Raw genomic sequence first — 17588 nt, forward strand, 5'->3', positions numbered from 1 at the left:
GACGATGATGATCATGGCGCCCCGAAGATGGAGATCAAAAGGAGCAAAATGATATTGGCCATATCATGTCACTATTTGATTGCATGTGATGTTTATCATGTTATACTTCTTATTTGCTTAGAACGACGGTAGTAAATAAGATGATCCCTCACAATAATTTCAAGAAAGTGTTCCCCCTAACTGTGCACCGTTGCGAAAGTTCGTCGTTTCGAAGCACCACGTGATGATCGGGTGTGATAGATTCTAACGTTCACATACAACGGGTGTAAGCCAGATTTACACATGCGAAACACTTAGGTTGACTGGACGAGCCTAGCATGTACAGGCATGGCCTCGGAACACAAGAGATCGAAAGGTCGAACATGAGTCGTATAGTGGATGCGATCAACATGGAGATGTTCACCGTTGATGACTAGTCTGTCTCACGTGATGATCGGATACGGCCTAGTCGATTCGGATCATGTATCACTTAGATGACTAGAGGGATGTCTATCTGAGTGGGAGTTCATTAAGTAATTTGATTAGATGAACTTAATTATCATGAACATAGTCTAAATTGTCTTTGCAAATATGTTGTAGATCATTAGCTCGCGTTGTAGCTCCCTGTTTTAATACGTTCCTAGAGAAAGATTAAGTTGAAAGCTGTTGTAAGCAATGATGCGGACTAGGTCCGTTGTCTGAGGAGTGTCCTCACTGCTGCACAGAAGGCTTATATCTTTGATGCACCGCTCGGTGTGCCAACCCCTGCAGCGTCGTCTGTGGATGTTGTGAACATCTGACAGACGCGTTCTGATGACTACTTGATAGTTTAGTGCACCATACTTTATGGCTTAGAATCAGGATTCCAATGACGTTTTGAATGCCATAGAACATATGAGATGTTCCAAGAGCTGAAATTGGGATTTCAGGCTCATGCCCATGTTGAGAGGTATGAGACCTCTGACAAGTTCTTCTGCCTACAAGATTGAGGAGAATAGCTCAGCTAGTGAGCATGTGCTCAGAATGTCTGGGTGCTACAATCACTTGAATCAAGTGGGAGTGATACTTCCAGATAAGATAGTGATTGATAGAGTTCTCTAAGCCACTATCACTAAGCTACTAGAACTTCGTGATGAACTATGACAAGCAAGGGATGGAGGTGATCCCAGAGTTGTTCACGGTGTTTGAGACCGCAAAAGTAGAAATCAAGAAGGAGCATCAAGTGTTGATGGTTTAACAAGACCACTAGTTTCAAGAAGGGAAAGGGCTAGAAGGGAAACTTCATGAATGGTAAACCAGTTGCCGCTCAAGTGAAGGAACCCAAGGTTGAACCCAAACCCGAGACTAAGTGCTTCTATTATAAGCGGAACAATCACTGGTAGCGGAGCTACCCCAAATACATGGCAGATAAGAAGGCTGGCAACTTCAACAAAGTATATATGTGTTATTGAAGTACTCCTGGTAGCACCTGGGTATTGGATACCGGTTCAGTTGCTATTATTGGTGACTTGAAGCAAAAGCTACGGACTGAACGAAGACTGGCTAAGGGCGAGGTGACGATGTGTGTTGGAAGTGTATCCAAGGTTGATGTGATCACCATCGCACGCTCCCTCTACCTTCGAGATTGGTGTTGAACCTAGATAAATGTTATCAGGTGTCTACGTTGAGTATGAATATGATCAGATCATGTTCATAGCGATACGGTTGTTCATTTAAGTTAGAATAATGGTTATTCTGTTTACATGAATGGTCATGCACCCAATGGTTTATTGAATCTCGGTCGTAGTAATACACATGTTAATAATATTGACGCCCAAAGAAGTAGAGTTAGTAATGATAATACCACTTTCTTGTGGCACTGCCGCTTAGGTCATTTTGGCGTAAAATGCATGAAAGAAACTCCATGCTGATGGATGTTTGGAGTCACTTGATTTTGAATCGCTTGACACATGCGAGCCATGCCTCATGGGCAGGATGACTAAGACCTCGTTTTTAGGTACAATGAAACAAGCAAGTGACTTGTTGGAAATCGTACATGCTGATGTGGGTGATCCAATGAGAATTAAAGCATGCGGTGGATATCGTTATTTTCTCATCTTCACTGACGATTTGAGTAGATATGGGTATATTTACTCAATGAAGCACAAGTCTGAAACGTTTGAAAGGATCAGGCAATTTCAGAGTGAAGTTAAGAATCATCATAACAAGAGGATCAAGTTCCTACGATCCGATCGAGGGAGAATTTCTGAGTTATAAGTTTGGGAATCACTTAAGAAAAAGTGGAATTGTTTCACAGTTGAAGCCACCTGGAACACCACAGCGTAATGGTGTGTCCAGACGTCGTAATCGAACCTTATGGGATATGGTGCGATATATGATGTCTCTTACCGATTTACCACTGTCATTTTGAGGTTATGCATTAGAGATAGCTGCACTCACTTTAGATAAGACACCATCTAAGTCCGTTGAGATGATGTCGTATAAACTGTGGTTTGGCATGAAACCAAAGTAGTCGTTTCTTAATGTTTGGGGCTACGATGCTTATGGCTTCAGCCGGAAAAGCTCGAACCCAAAGCGGACAAATACATCTTCATAGAATACCCAAAGGTAACAGTTGGGTACACCTTCTATCTCAGATCCAAGGGCAAAGTGTTTGTCGCTAAGAGCGGGTCCTTTCTCGAGAAGGAGTTTCTCTCGAAAGAATTGAGTGGGAGGAAGATAGAACTTGATGAGGTTGCTGAACCTCTACTTCAACCGGAAAATGATGCAACACAGAAAGATGTTTCTGTGGCACCTACGTCTGTTGAAGAGGAAGTTAATGATAGTGATCATGAAGCTTCGAATCAAGTTGCTATTGAACCTCGTAGGTCGACAAGGATATGTACTACTCCTGAGTGGTACGGTGATCCTTTCTTAGATATCATGTTGTTGGACAACAATAACCTACGAGCTATGGAGAAGCGATGGTGGGCCCATATTCCGACAAATGGTTAGAAGCCATGAAATCCGAGGTAGGATCCATGTATCAGAACAAAGTATGAACTTTGGTGGACTTGCCCAATGATCGGCAAGCCATTGAGAATAAATGGATCTTTAAGAAGAAGACGGACGTGGATGGTAATGTCACCGTCTATGAAGTTCGACTTGTGGCAAAGAGTTTTTCACAAGTTCAAGAAGTTGACTACGATGAGATTTTCTCACCCATAGCGATGCTTAAGTCCGTCGGAATCATGTTAGCATTAGCTGTATTTTTCGATTATGAAATCTGACAGATGGAAATCAAAACAAGTTTTCTTACCAGTTTTCGTAAGAAAAGTTGTATGTGATACAATCAAAGGTTTTGTCAATCCTAAGAATGCTAAAAGGTATGCTGGCTCTAGTGATCCTTCTATGGACTTGAGCAAGCATCTCGGAGTCGGAATATACACTTTGATGAGGTGATCAAAGATTTTGGGTTTATACAAAGTTTGTTAGAAACTTGTATTTACAAGAAAGTGAGTGGGAGCGCTACAACATTTCTGATATGTATATGTGAATGACATATTGTTGATCTGAAATGATGTAGAATTTTTGGAAAGCATAAAGGGTTGTTTGAAAAGAGATTTTCAAAGGAAGACCTGGATAAAGCTGCTTACATATTGGGCATCAAGATCTATAGAGATAGATCAGGACGCCTGGTGATACTTTCAAAGAACACACACCTTTGACATGATTTTGAAGGAGTTCAAAACAGATCAGTCAAAGAAGGAGTTCTTACCTGAGTTGTAAGGTGTGAAGTTGAGTAGGACTCAAAGCTTGACCACGGCAGAAGAAAGAGAAAGGACGAAGGTCGTCCCCTATGCCTTAGCCATAGGCTCTATACGATATGCCATGATGTGTACCGTAATGTGCCTTGCCACGTGTCTGGCAAGGGGGTATAAGAATGATCCAGGAGTGGATCATTGGACAACGGTCAAAATTGTCCTTGGGAATAAGGAAATGTTTTCTCGGTAATGGAGGTGATAAAGAGTTCGACGTAAAGAGTTGCGTCGATGCAAGCTTTAACACCTATCTGGATGACTTTGAGTAGAAGAAACGGAGACGTATAGGGGAGAAACCATTTGGAATAGCTCCAAGTGGAACGCAGTAGCAGCATCTATGATATGACATTGAGTTTTGCGAAGTACATATGGATCTGAATGACGCAGACCCGTTGACTAAAACATCTCTCACAAGCAGAACATGATCAAACCCTAGAACTCATTGAGTCTTAATCACATGATGATGTGAACTAGATTGTTGACTCTAGTAAACTCTTTGGGTGTAGTCACATGGCGATGTGGACTATGAGTGTTAATCACATGGCGATGTGAGCTAGATTATTGACTCTAGTGCAAGTGGGAGACTGTTGGAAATATGCCCTAGAGGCAATAATAAAATGGTTATTATTATAATTCCTTGTTCATGATAATCGTTTATTATCCATGCTAGAATTGTATTGATAGGAAACTCAGATACATGTGTGGATACATAGACAACACCATGTCCCTAGTGAGCCTCTAGTTAACTAGCTCGTTGATCAATAGATGGTTACGGTTTCCTGACCATGGACATTAGATGTCGTTGATAACGGGATCACATCATTAGGAGAATGATGTGATGGACAAGACCCAATCCTAAGCCTAGCACTAGATCGTGTAGTTCGTATGCTAAAGCTTTTATAATGTCAAGTATCTTTCTCCTTAGACCATGAGATTGTGCAACTCCCGGATACCGTAGGAATGCTTTGGGTGTACCAAACGTCACAACGTAACTGGGTGACTATAAAGGTGCACTACAGGTATCTCCGAAAGTGTCTGTTGGGTTGGCACGAATCGAGACTGGGATTTGTCACTCTGTGTGACGGAGAGGTATCTCTGGGCCCACTCGGTAGGACATCATCATAATGTGCACAATGTGACCAAAGAGTTGATCACGGGATGATGTGTTACGGGAACGAGTAAAGAGACTTGCCGGTAACGAGATTGAACAAGGTATCGGGATACCGACGATCGAATCTCGGGCAAGTACTATACCGGTAGACAAAGGGAATTGTATACGGGATTGACTGAATCCTTGACATCGTGGTTCATCCGATGAGATCATCGTGGAACATGTGGGAGCCAATATGGGTATCCAGATCCCGCTGTTGGTTATTGGCCGGAGAGTTGTCTCGGTCATGTCTGCATGGTTCCCGAACCCGTAGGGTCTACACACTTAAGGTTCGATGACGCTAGGGTTATAGGGAATAGATGTACGTGGTTACCGAATGTTGTTCGGAGTCCCGGATGAGATCCCGGACGTCACGAGGAGTTCCGGAATGGTCCTGAGGTAAAGATTTATGTATGGGAAGTCATCATACAGTCACCGGAATAATTCGGGGGGTTACCGGTATTGTACCGGGACCACCGAAGGGGTTCCGGGGGTCCACCGGGAGGGTCCACCTGCCCTGGAGGGCCCTATGCGCTGTATGTGGAGAGGGACCAGCCCCTTAGTGGGCTGGGCGCCTCCCCCTAGGGTTCCTCCCGCAGCAGGGCGGTACTACCGTAGGTGAGCGCGGTACTACCGCTGCTACCAGCGGTACTACCGCCCCACTCACGGTACTGCCGCTTAAGGAGTATAAGCGGTACTACCGCCTAACAAGCAGTACTACCGCTGGTGAGGGCGGAAAACCCTAAAAGGGGGGTGGCACCTTGCCTTGGGGGCAAGGAAAACCCCTTTGGCCGCCGCCCCCTCCTCAGATGGGATCTGAGGGGTCCGGCCCCCTTCTCCCTTGCCCCTATATATATGTGGGGGGTGGGAGGGCAAACCAAGAAGGTTGAACCCAAGTTCTGGCGCAGCCCTCCCCTCTCCCAAGTCCTCCTCCTCTCCCGCGGTGCTTGGCGAAGCCCTGCAGGATTGCCACGCTCCTCCTTCACCACCACGTTGTCGTGCTGCTGCTGGATGGAGTTTTACCCACCTCTCCCTCTCTCCTTGCTGGATCAAGGCGTGGGAGACGTCACCGGGCTGCACGTGTGTTGGACGCGGAGGCACCGTTGTTCCGCGCTTAGATCGGAATCAACCGCGATCTGAATCGCTACGAGTACGACTCCTTCATCCGCGTTCTTGCAACGCTTCCGCATAGCGATCTACAAAGGTATGTAGATGCACTCTCCTTCCCCTCGTTGCTAGATTACTCCATAGATTGATCTTGGTGATGCGTATAAATTTTTTGATTTCTGCTACGTTTCCCAACAAGGACCCTGTTCATCGAATCCGATCCGACTAAAGTGGGAGAGACAAACACCCGCTAGCCACCTGATGCAACTAGTGCATGTCAGTCGGTGGAACCTGTCTCACGTAAGCGTACGTGTAAGGTCGGTCCAGGCCGCTTCATCCCACAATGCCGCCGAATCAAGATAAGACTAGTAGCGGTAAGAAGATTGACAAATCGATGCCCACAACTACTTTGTGTTCTACTCGTGCATGATACTACGCATAGACCTAGCTCATGATGCCACTGTTGGGGAACGTAGTAGAAATCAAAAAATTTCTACGCATCACCAAGATCATCTATGGAGTAATCTAGCAACGAGGGGAATGAGAGTGCATCTACATACCCTTGTAGATCGCTACGCGGAAGCGTTACAAGAACGCGGATGAAGGAGTCGTACTCGTAGCGATTCAGATCGCGGTTGATTCCGATCTAAGCGCCGAACAACGGCACCTCCGCGTTCAACACACGTGCAGCCCGGTGACGTCTCCCACGCCTTGATCCAGCAAGGAGAGAGGGAGAGGTTGGGGAAGACTCCGTCCAGCAGCAGCACGACGGCGTGGTGGTGAAGGAGGAGCGTGGCAATCCTGCAGGGCTTCGCCAAGCACCGCGGGAGAGGAGGAGGACTTGGGAGAAGGGGAGGGCTGCGCCAGAACTTGGGTTGTGCTGCCCTCCCACCCCTCACATATATATAGGGGCAAGGGAGAGGGGGGCCGGCCCCCTCAGATCCCATCTGAGGAGGGAGCGGAGGCCAAGGGGGGTTTCCTTGCCCCCAAGGCAAGGGGGCGCCCCCCTTTTAGGGTTTTCCGCCCTCACTTGCGGTAGTACCGCCCTGCAGCGCGGTAGTACCGCTTAGGTTCCTTAAGCGGCAGTACCGCGAGTGGGACGGTAGTACCGCTGGTAGCAGCGGTAGTACCGCGCTCACTTGCGGTAGTACCGCCCTCTGCGGGGGTCCCTAGGGGGGAGGCGCCCAGCCCACTAAGGGGCTGGTCCCTCTCCACATACAGCCCATAGGGCCCTCCGGGGCAGGTGGACCCTCCCGGTGGACCCCCGGAACCCCTTCGGTGGTCCAAGTACAATACCGGTAACCCCCGAATTATTCTGGTGACCGTATGATGACTTCCCATATATAAATCTTTACCTCCGGACCATTTTGGAACTCCTCGTGACGTCCGGGATCTCATCCGGGACTCCGAACAACATTCGGTAACCACTTACATCTATTCCCTATAACCCTAGCGTCATCGAACCTTAAGTGTGTAGACCCTACGGGTTCAGGAACCATGCAGACATGACCGAGACAACTCTCCGGCCAATAACCAACAGCGGGATCTGGATACCCATGTTGGCTCCCACATGTTCCACGATGATCTCATCGGATGAACCACGATGTCAAGGATTCAGTCAATCCCGTATACAATTCCCTTTGTCTACCGGTGTACTACTTGCCCGAGATTCGATCGTCGGTATCCCGATACCTTGTTCAATCTCGTTACCGGCAAGTCTCTTTACTCGTTCCGTAACACATCATCCCGTGATCAACTCCTTGATCACATTGTGCACATTATGATGTTGTCCTACCGAGTGGGCCCAGAGATACCTCTCCGTCACACGGAGTGACAAATCCCAGTCTCGATTCGTACCAACCCAACAGACACTTTCGGAGATACCCGTAGTGCACCTTTATAGCCACCCAGTTACGTTGTGACGTTTGGTACACCCAAAGCATTCCTACGGTATCCGGGAGTTGCACAATCTCATGGTCTAAGGAGAAAGATACTTGACATTATAAAAGCTTTAGCATACGAACTACACGATCTAGTGCTAGGCTTAGGATTGGGTCTTGTCCATCACATCATTCTCCTAATGATGTGATCCCGTTATCAACGACATCTAATGTCCATGGTCAGGAAACCGTAACCATCTATTGATCAACGAGCTAGTTAACTAGAGTCTTACTAGGGACATGGTGTTGTCTATCTATCCACACATGTATCTGAGTTGCCTATCAATACAATTATAGCATGGATAATAAACGATTATCATGAACAAGGAAATATAATAATAACCATTTATTATTGCCGCTAGGGCATATTTCCAACATACCTCACCCCAAGCTTAGGCTTTTGGCCTAAGTGGAATTCATGGCCACTGTGGTGGTTGGGTCCATATACCCCAACCGTCGTGTCCTCCCTGGTATGACGAAGAAGCTTCTTCGTCCTGATGAGCACTCGAGGATGCTCCGGTGTTGTACGTGGTGTACTCAACATAAGGCGGTTATTCCTCGGGAACCACGTGGTTGTTGGTGGATACCAACTCAGCATTCCACTCCTCCTTTGAGCGCGACCTTGGCTTCCTGTCAATGCTAAACAAAATAGGTTGTGGCAAGGGAACTCCCCTCTCCGTGTCATCATTAAACAAAATCTTGTAACACATATTATCAAGAGTGGAGTTAGAGTTGACAAAATTATGGCGCTTCATGGCGGCAAGATCAAGTCTCTGCGGGGCTAGTGGCGCATCATTGGACCTAGCATGCAAATTTAGATGAGCTAGAACACGTGAAGCAATAGTTCCACCATAGATGGGTCCCTTGGCCGCCAAACGGTGAGCAACAATAGCACCAAGATTATACTTAGTGTTACTGTTAAGCGCGGCGTCCAGAAATGCCAACTGATAGGGAGAAATATTGCTAGTGTTTCTTCTACCAAGAACATTAGTGCACAGATAATAAGCAAAATAGTGAATGGCTGGGGGTTGTAAATTCCTTATCTTTCCCAGGTGAGTGTCGCGACTATCATCATTTTAGAGCTCCCTGTAACAACTCAACAAGTCAGCGGGCATGTCTCCAATCTTCTTTGTTGACCCTTTATTCTTGACACCTAAAATTCCACAAAACTTTTCCAAGGACAAAGAATAGGTCTTATCATAGATTATGAAATCAACACTGGAGCCAAACCTCTTGTTAGTGAAAGTAAAGCTCTCAACAAAGGTTTTTGTAAGTAAAGAAAACTGAGGACTCTCATCAGCCATGTAAGAAAGCAAACCGCATCTTGTCTCAAGGCTCATGAAATCATCAAGAATCCCTGCTTTGTTCATGGAAGTTGCACATGGAAAAATGGAAGCATTAGCATCTCCATAATCATCCTCACCGAAGGTTGGTGCTAGAAGAGTCTCGTTGTACGATGGCCTAAATTAAGAAACAGATCTCCTAGGCCTCGATGAACTTGATTCTTCCCTTCTAAAGACATCTCCATAGTTGTAGTTCTCCATCTCCCTATTCTGAATTTTTTTAACAATCTCATAAAAAGTGAATTTACAACAAACCAAATGGAGGAGAACACTCTAGGAACTTGTAAGAGGACTACACATGCATCAAAACAACTTATATCACCAAGAATCAAGCATGCAAGCTCACTTAGCAAGTCACCTACAGCAGCAAAATACTCAAGAACTACTCAACCACTAGTAGGAAAAGGCTTATAGATGGGACCCAATTCTATGGCGCACTTAACAGCGGTGCGCCACAGAAAATATTTCTGTGGCGCACGGATAAATGCACGCCACAAAAGCAAGCCATTTTTGTGGCGCAGAGACTTGACGTGCGCTACAGAAATTATGCGGGTCCCACCACCTGACAGCCCCAATCATTGGTTCCGCTAATTCTGTGGCGCACACTTCACCGTGCGCCACAGAAATAGCGCATTCTGTGGCGCACGTAGCCCCATGCGCCACAGAAAGAGCGCGCGATTTCGGCGGCAGAAAGCGCGTGCGCGCGAAAACGCACGGGAAGCGCGCGCGGGGGAATTTTGGCGCCCACTACGCCCTATAAAACACCCCGCATCCTCTGCCTCCCCCACACGCACCCAATACTGCCCACGCGTCGCTAGCTGCTCTGCCTCCGCCCACACGCGTCGTTGCGCTCCGCCTCCACCGCGCGCCGCCATGCCGCCGCGCCGCAACGCCACCGGCTTCACCGGCGTCCGCCAGCGCTCGACCGGCGCCTACTCCGCCGAGCTGCGCGCCGGCGGCCAGCGCTTCAACCTCGGGACGTTCGACACGGCGGACCAGGCAGCGCGCGCCTGGGACGCGGCGGCTTGGCGCATCGGCCGCAGCCCGCGCGGGATGAACTTCCGCGACGTGTAGAACGTCCGGGAGGCGGAGCAACGGGCGACGCCACCGACGCTAGTCACCGCCGAGCACCGCCGCCGCCACCAGCAGAGGCTGCACCACCTCGACATCGCCGCGGCCGACGAGCACGCCATGGAGCAGTGGTGCCGCTGCTTCCCGCAGGACGTCCGAGCCGAGGAGGAATTCTACGCCCAGCGCAAGGCGGAGCGCCGTGCAGCGCAGGCGGAGCGCCGTGCAGCACGGGCCGAGAGGCGTCTGCGGAAGGAAGAGGCGGAGGCGATGGTGGAGTCCGGCGTCGACATTGACACCGACTCCGAGGTGTTCAACGAACTCTGGGATGAGATGTCGTCCGACACCATCTCCCTCGGCTCGGACTGGGACTCCGAGTAGTATAGTTTAGGTTTAATTTGTATCGTTGGGTGAACTATGTGTTTAATTTCTATCGTTGCGACTCTATGTTTAATTAAGTTTAATTTCTATCGTTTATTTGATCTTCGTTTTTGCGCTGTTGCAGGAGATGCTCTTATAGAACTAGACACGGATGAAAATGAATGCATCTAGACATGTTCTAGTGTATAGATTCATTCATTTGCTTGCCACGAACAAGCCTAATAAAAGCAAACCAGAAATATGCATTTTACCCAAGTCAGAACATTCTGTGGCGCATCCCTCCGGCAGGTGCACCACAGAATTCTGTATTCCACAATCCTGTGGCGCACTTGCTTGTTCGGTGCGCCACAGAATTATCCGCTCTCTGACCCGTGGGCCCCTAGCTCCGTTCGTTACGCAGGCCCACTAATTCCGTGGCACACCGAACAAGCAAGTGCGCCACAGAATGTTCTGACTTGGGGTAAAAAACGGGAACGGCCCCCTCCTCCCTCCTCCTCACCCCAGATCGATCCTGCGCCCAAGAACCCTAGCGCCACCGCCCACCGCCTCCCCGCCCACCGCCAGCGCCCTAGCGCCCACCACCAGCCCTACCGTCGCCGCCGCCGCTCCCCGACGCCCCCACCCTAGCGTCGCCGCCGCCGCTCCCCGACGCTCCCCGGTGAGTCTGCAACTCCCAGACGCTCCCGCCCGCTTCCTCCTCCCCCGGTGAGTCCTCCCTCTCCGGGCCGCACGGCCACCACACTCCCGTCGCGACCGAGCCCGCGTACCAGGGCGCCGGCGCGTACCCGGCGGCGACCGACAAGAACACTTTCTAGGGTGTGATGATCGGGGACGAAGATAACAACGGGAGCTAGCGCCTGTGGTTTTTGGTTTGTAGCTAGTGATTCGGTCGGTCGATCGGAGTACGCGTGTATGTTTCATAGTTGTGTGACGGAATAAAATGTACTAGCACTAGGACAAAATTTATGCTATGTTGAGGATGATTCTGTGGTGTTTCTATGGTAGTACTAGCACTAGGACAAAATTTCTCTTTTCTATGGTAAATATAGACACTAAATAAATCCATGTGTGTAGTTTTTCTCATGGACACCATCATAGCTATTCTTTGATTATTTAGTTACTAGTTTGTAACTTGTAGTTATTGTTCTTGCTCATGTGTGTAGTTTGCATTACTTTTACTTAGCAATATATGTGTTTAGTTTGTAACTTGATTATTTAGTTACTAGTTTTTCTCATGTGTGTAGTTTGCATTACTTTTACTTAGCAATATATGTGTGTAGTTTGTAACTTGATTATTTAGTTACTAGTTTTTCTCATGTGTGTAGTTTGCATTACTTTTACTTTTACTTAGCAATATATGTGTAAAAACAGCCAACAAAATTACCTTTGACATTATGGACTAAAGTCATGAACTTGAGTTGCCCGTTTCTCCCGAAGTGTTGATTCACTTCCGTTTCGGTTGAGAAATGGGCACTGCTAGGTAGAAAAAATAGCAAAAGTCATGCCGGAATTTTGAATTTTTTGGTTGCTAATTATTTGCCTCTTTTTAATGAAGTGCAAATGGGCTCCCCTTTCCCCAGCCACTGTTTTGACTGTGGGAACCCTGGTGGCACGTGTAAGCCTAAGCAAAGGGATTTCAATTTCTTCATGGCAACCATGCCAACTTTGCCGTATGAATCACTGGTATGAATTTTTTCTGCTATGATTTATCTCTTATTGATTCTAGGTACTACAAAAAAAATCATGGTCTTGCTAGATCCCTTTCTATTACTTCTGTTAACATTTTCTTATTATTATTGTTTGTCTTGTTTTTAATGTAAACAGACAATTCCATGTTTTGCAACGCCCAAGGTTAAATAAATATATATTGGTTCAAACAAAATGTATGTTAAAGATAAAGAGTATGGGCATTCGTACATTTTCAAGTTACGTTGGGAGAATGACAAGTTGAAGATTTCTCGTGGGTCACGGAAAAGGTTTATAGAACATTTCAACATAAAGACGGGTGACAAGATGATGTTTGAGTTAAGTGAAACCCCCGCCTCACCTCTATTGATCACCCCATATGATCCAGAATGCAACGACACCAAAGAGAGAGTAGCTGCTGAAGATGATGATGACCTTTTTGAAAGTAAGATTTGTTGCTTACTTAGCTTTTTATTTCAGATTCTGTGACTAACGACTTTATTTTCTTCGTGTGTCTGAAGTGCATGATAATCACAATGTGGTTGTCATATCAAAGAATATAAAGCTGACTATGGCAAAAAAGGTTAACTGGAGAAACAATCTTACCAAAAGGAAAGAAAGCGAGGGACCACTGCTCATACACAAGCTGACAGTAAAAAACATTAAACGCTGCAAGATGGTATGTCTTCTTTCTTTTTTCTTCTGTTTAGGATAATATTTTTTTGTTATAAGCCCAATATGTAGAAACAAGTGCACATCAAATAATCCTAGCTTCTGACTATGCAGAAAATTGCAAAGAAAGCTGTTAAATATCTTCATCTAAAAGATGAAGGAGATGTCAAGCTAGTGGGAACCAACATTGATGATGTGTATGGGACCTATAGCTTTACTGAATCTGGAAGAATGATTTTGAGCAACCCGGCATGGCACTAGTAGGGAAAAGCTCATCTGTGGCGCACCTAAATAGACATTCTGTGGCGCATGGGCGGTGCGCCACAGAATTCACGCCACAAAAATAAGGAATTCTGTAACTTGGGAGTTCCTTCGTGCGTAGCCACCACTCCTGACCTCATTCATCTTGTGATAATACTATGCAATCAACTCTATTAATCCTACAATTTTAAAACTCAAAAAACTCAAAAACTCAAAAAACTTAAAAAAACTCAAAAAAAATAAAAAAAAATGAAAAAATTCAAAAAAGTATAAAAAGTTCAAAACAATTAAAACATCAAAGAAACAACATAGGAAAGTCAAATATTTCAAAAAAGTCAAATTTTCCTATTAGAACATAAAATCATCCTGCTTTCATATTTCCCTTTATTTTTTAAAAAATCTAAAAATTTGTCTAGTCGTTGCCAGGACATCGGAAATCTCGAGCTGATAAATTTTCATATATTACAAAAAAAATTCTGAGTTCGTAAGCAAAAGTTATAGCCGTTTTAAATTTCAAAAAACTTTTTTTGCAAAAAAACTCAAAATTCAAAATTTAAAATTTTCACCATTGTTATGTTGTATTAGGTACGGGCATGTCAAAGGATTTCGGATTTTGAAGTTTTTATCATTTTCAAATATTTTTTTAGACGTTTTTTCTGAGGGGGGGGGGGTAGGAATAGAATGCCCAAATTCTACGACGCGCTAATTCTGCGGCGCATCTGGCCCGGTGCGCTGCAGAAATAGAGAATTCTGTGGCGCACCAAGACCGTGCGCCACATAATGCAGTATTTCTGTGGCGCACTTGTCTTGGAGCGCCACAGAATGCTCTATTTCTGTGGCGCACCGGGCCAGATGCGCCGCAGAATTCGAGGAACCAATGATTGAGGCTGGCAGGTGGTGGGACCCACCCTAATTCTGTGGCGCATGATCTGCCGGTGCGCCACAGAAATAACATATTTTTGTGGCGTACCTAGTTTGGTGCGCCACAAACATTATTTCTGTGGCGCACGGGTAGACGGTGCGCCACAGAATTGCGTCCCATCTCTAATCCTTTTCCTACTAGTGTGGGAAACATTCAAGAACTTAAATGGCTTTCCGGCTGGGGATGAGGTCATGTGTCTGTTCTACTGCATCTGGGAGCCGTACTTGGTTACGATCGCTATCGATCGAATCTAGCTTAGTTTGTAACCAGAGTATGTGATATGAACATACTTTTAATAATGCTACCAGAGTTTGTAATCCGTACTTGGTCATGTCTTTATGTTATCTGAACATGTTCGAGTTTGTAATGCTACCGGAGTATGTAATAATGCACTTCATTTGTATAATTTTGTTTCTATGTTATATCTGCCAATATTCTACCTGTATATGTATCTGTATTTCTGGTATAAAAACTGTATCTGTATCTGTATAAAAACTGTATAAAACCTGTATATCTGGCTGCATTTCTGGTATACCTGCATACTAATTCTGTGGCGCACCATGGTTATATTCTGTGGCGCACATGATTCTGTGGCGCACCGGTGACAAGGGTGCGCCACAGAAATAGTGAATTATGTGGCGCACGGCCGGTGCGCCACAGAATGCTTATTTTTGTGGCGTGATATCTGTGGTGCAGTGGCCGTGCACCACAGAATAGCGAATTCGGTGCGCAACAGATGACCTTTTCCCTACTAGTGACCAATCGAAAATCTACTTGGATAATCGAAGGAGTCACTTACCGATTGAAAACAAGCAACACATTTCAGCCCAAATGGTGGATTGAGCAAGGAGATCGAAAAATCGCGAACTTGGGGCAGCAAGGCTCGGGTATGAGCTTAGAAACAGAGTTTCTGGTTGAGGAGGAAGAGAATGAGTGGAGAGAGAGAGAGGCAGGGGCTAGGGGTGGCCCACACCATGCCTAGGCGCGGCCAGGGCTGCCCCCGCGCCTGGCATGGGTGTGGCCACCTCCTGTGGCTCCCCAGTACCTCTCTGGTACCTCTCGGCCTCAAATATTCCAGAAAAAATTGAAATAAGGTTTTTGGAATTTTTCGAGAAACTTTATTTTCGGGGAATTTTCAGAAATTGGCAAATCTTAAAATCCAGAAAACCAAAAGTTGAAAAGGTGGAAATCCAAATCAAATCCTAACTACAAAATTTCTAAAGCACTCTAATGAGCAGTAAGAACAAGGTGAAAGCATAATTTCATTCATCCAAAATTACTTTGTTAGCAAGGTTGATCAAGTCTTGCTACCAAAACAATTTCAAATAGAATAAATTTTTTGCAATTCACTCAATGATTATGTTACCTCAACTTTGATAGGCATAGTCCCAATCATAATAATATCATACTCTTTCTTTGGCAATGGAATGGGACAATAGTATTCTCCAATCTTGATGGTCTCAATATTTTTGATTGAGTTCAGACCATACTTCTTATCAATCTTCTTGGGAAAATACATAGTATATTCTTTGTCATTAACATTGAAAGTAACTTTTCCTTGGTTGCAATCAATAACAGCCCCTGCAGTATTAAGAAAAGGTCTTCCAAGAATAATAGACATATTATCATCTTCAGGCATTTCCAACACAACAAAGTCAGTTAATATCAAACAATTATTAGCAACCTGCACAGGAACATTTTCACATATACCCACAGGAATAGCAGTGGACTTGTCAGCCATCTGCAAAGATATATCAGTAGGAGTCAACTTTTCAAGAGAGAGTCTCTTGTAAAGAGACAAAGGCATAACACTAACTCCTGCACCCAAATCACATAAAGCAATTCTAACATAATTATTCTTGATGGAGCAAGGAATAGTTGGAATACCAGGATCTCCAAGCTTCTTTGGAAACTTACCATCAAAGGAGTAATTGGCAAGCATAGTAGAAATATCCTCATTAGGAATCTTCCTTTTATTAGTAACAATATCCTTCAAATACTTGGAATAAGGAGGCAATTGAATAGCATCAGTCAAAGGGATCTGCAGAAATAGTGGTTTCATCCACTCACAGAACTTGTTATAATGTTCTCGTTCCTTTGTGTTGAGTTTCTTATGAGGGAAAGACATTGGTTTTTGTACCCAAGGTTCTCTCTCACTACCATGTTTCCTGGCAATGAAATCCTCCTTAGTGTATTTTGCATTTTTATCAAGCTTTTCAGGTTCCTCTTCAACTTCTTCTTTATCAGAAGCATCTTCTTTATCATTTCCACTTTCAGTTTCAGCATCAGAGACAGACACACTATTAGGATCTCTAGCAGGATTCTCCATTTGTTTTATGTTTCTTCTTCTTTTTCTTAGAAGGAGTACTATCTTTTCGAGTTCTTTGAGAATCTTGTTCAATTCTTTTAGGATGTCCCTCGGGATACAAAGGAACCTGAGTGGTAGTGCCTCTCCTAGTAGTTATTTCACAAGCTTGTTTTTCCCTAGAAGCATTAACTAGCAAGTCTTGTTGCACTTTAGTGAGCTGATCTATTTGAGTTTGAACCATTTGGAAGTGTTTCACAACCATCCTAACATCATTAGAGGTTCTCTCAACAATGTCATGCAATTTATCAACAGCTCTAGAGTTTTCCATTAGGTGATTTTCTATTTTCTTGTTAAAGCTCTCCTGCTTAGCAATGAAGTCATCTAGTTCTTCTAAGCACTGATCAGGAGGTTTAGAGTAAGGAACATCTCCCTCATCAAAGCTATAAAGAGAGTGTACCTCAATAATGGGTGAAGGAGGAATTGGCTTACATAAGTCTTCTATAGGAGGTAAATTCTTCACATCTTTAGATTTAATACCCTTCTCCTTAAGAGATTTCTTGGCCTCCTTCATCACTTCTTCATTTAATACAAGCATTCCTCTCTTCTTGGGTGCTGGTGTTGGTATAGGATCTGGTATGGGAACAGGTGCTGGCTCAGGAGTAGGTGTTGGTGTAGACCAATCATCATAATTCTTGCTTATCTTGGCTATTAATTCCTCAGCCTCATCAAGTGTTTTGTTCCTGAAAACACCACCAGCACAACTATCCAGGTGTGTCCTAGATTCAACAGTTAGTCCATTATAAAATATATCAAGTAATTCATTACGTGGCAGCTGTTGTCTAGGCAATGTTCTCAGTAGAGAGTTAAACCTTGCTCATGATTCAGGCAAGTTCTCTTCTTTTACCTGCACAAAGTCAAAGATTTTCTGCAAAGCAGCATGTTGAGCACTAGCAGGGAAATATTTATGAAAT

This window comes from Aegilops tauschii, chromosome 2 (genome assembly GCF_002575655.3).
Source record: "Aegilops tauschii subsp. strangulata cultivar AL8/78 chromosome 2, Aet v6.0, whole genome shotgun sequence".
Lineage (NCBI taxonomy): Eukaryota > Viridiplantae > Streptophyta > Magnoliopsida > Poales > Poaceae > Aegilops > Aegilops tauschii.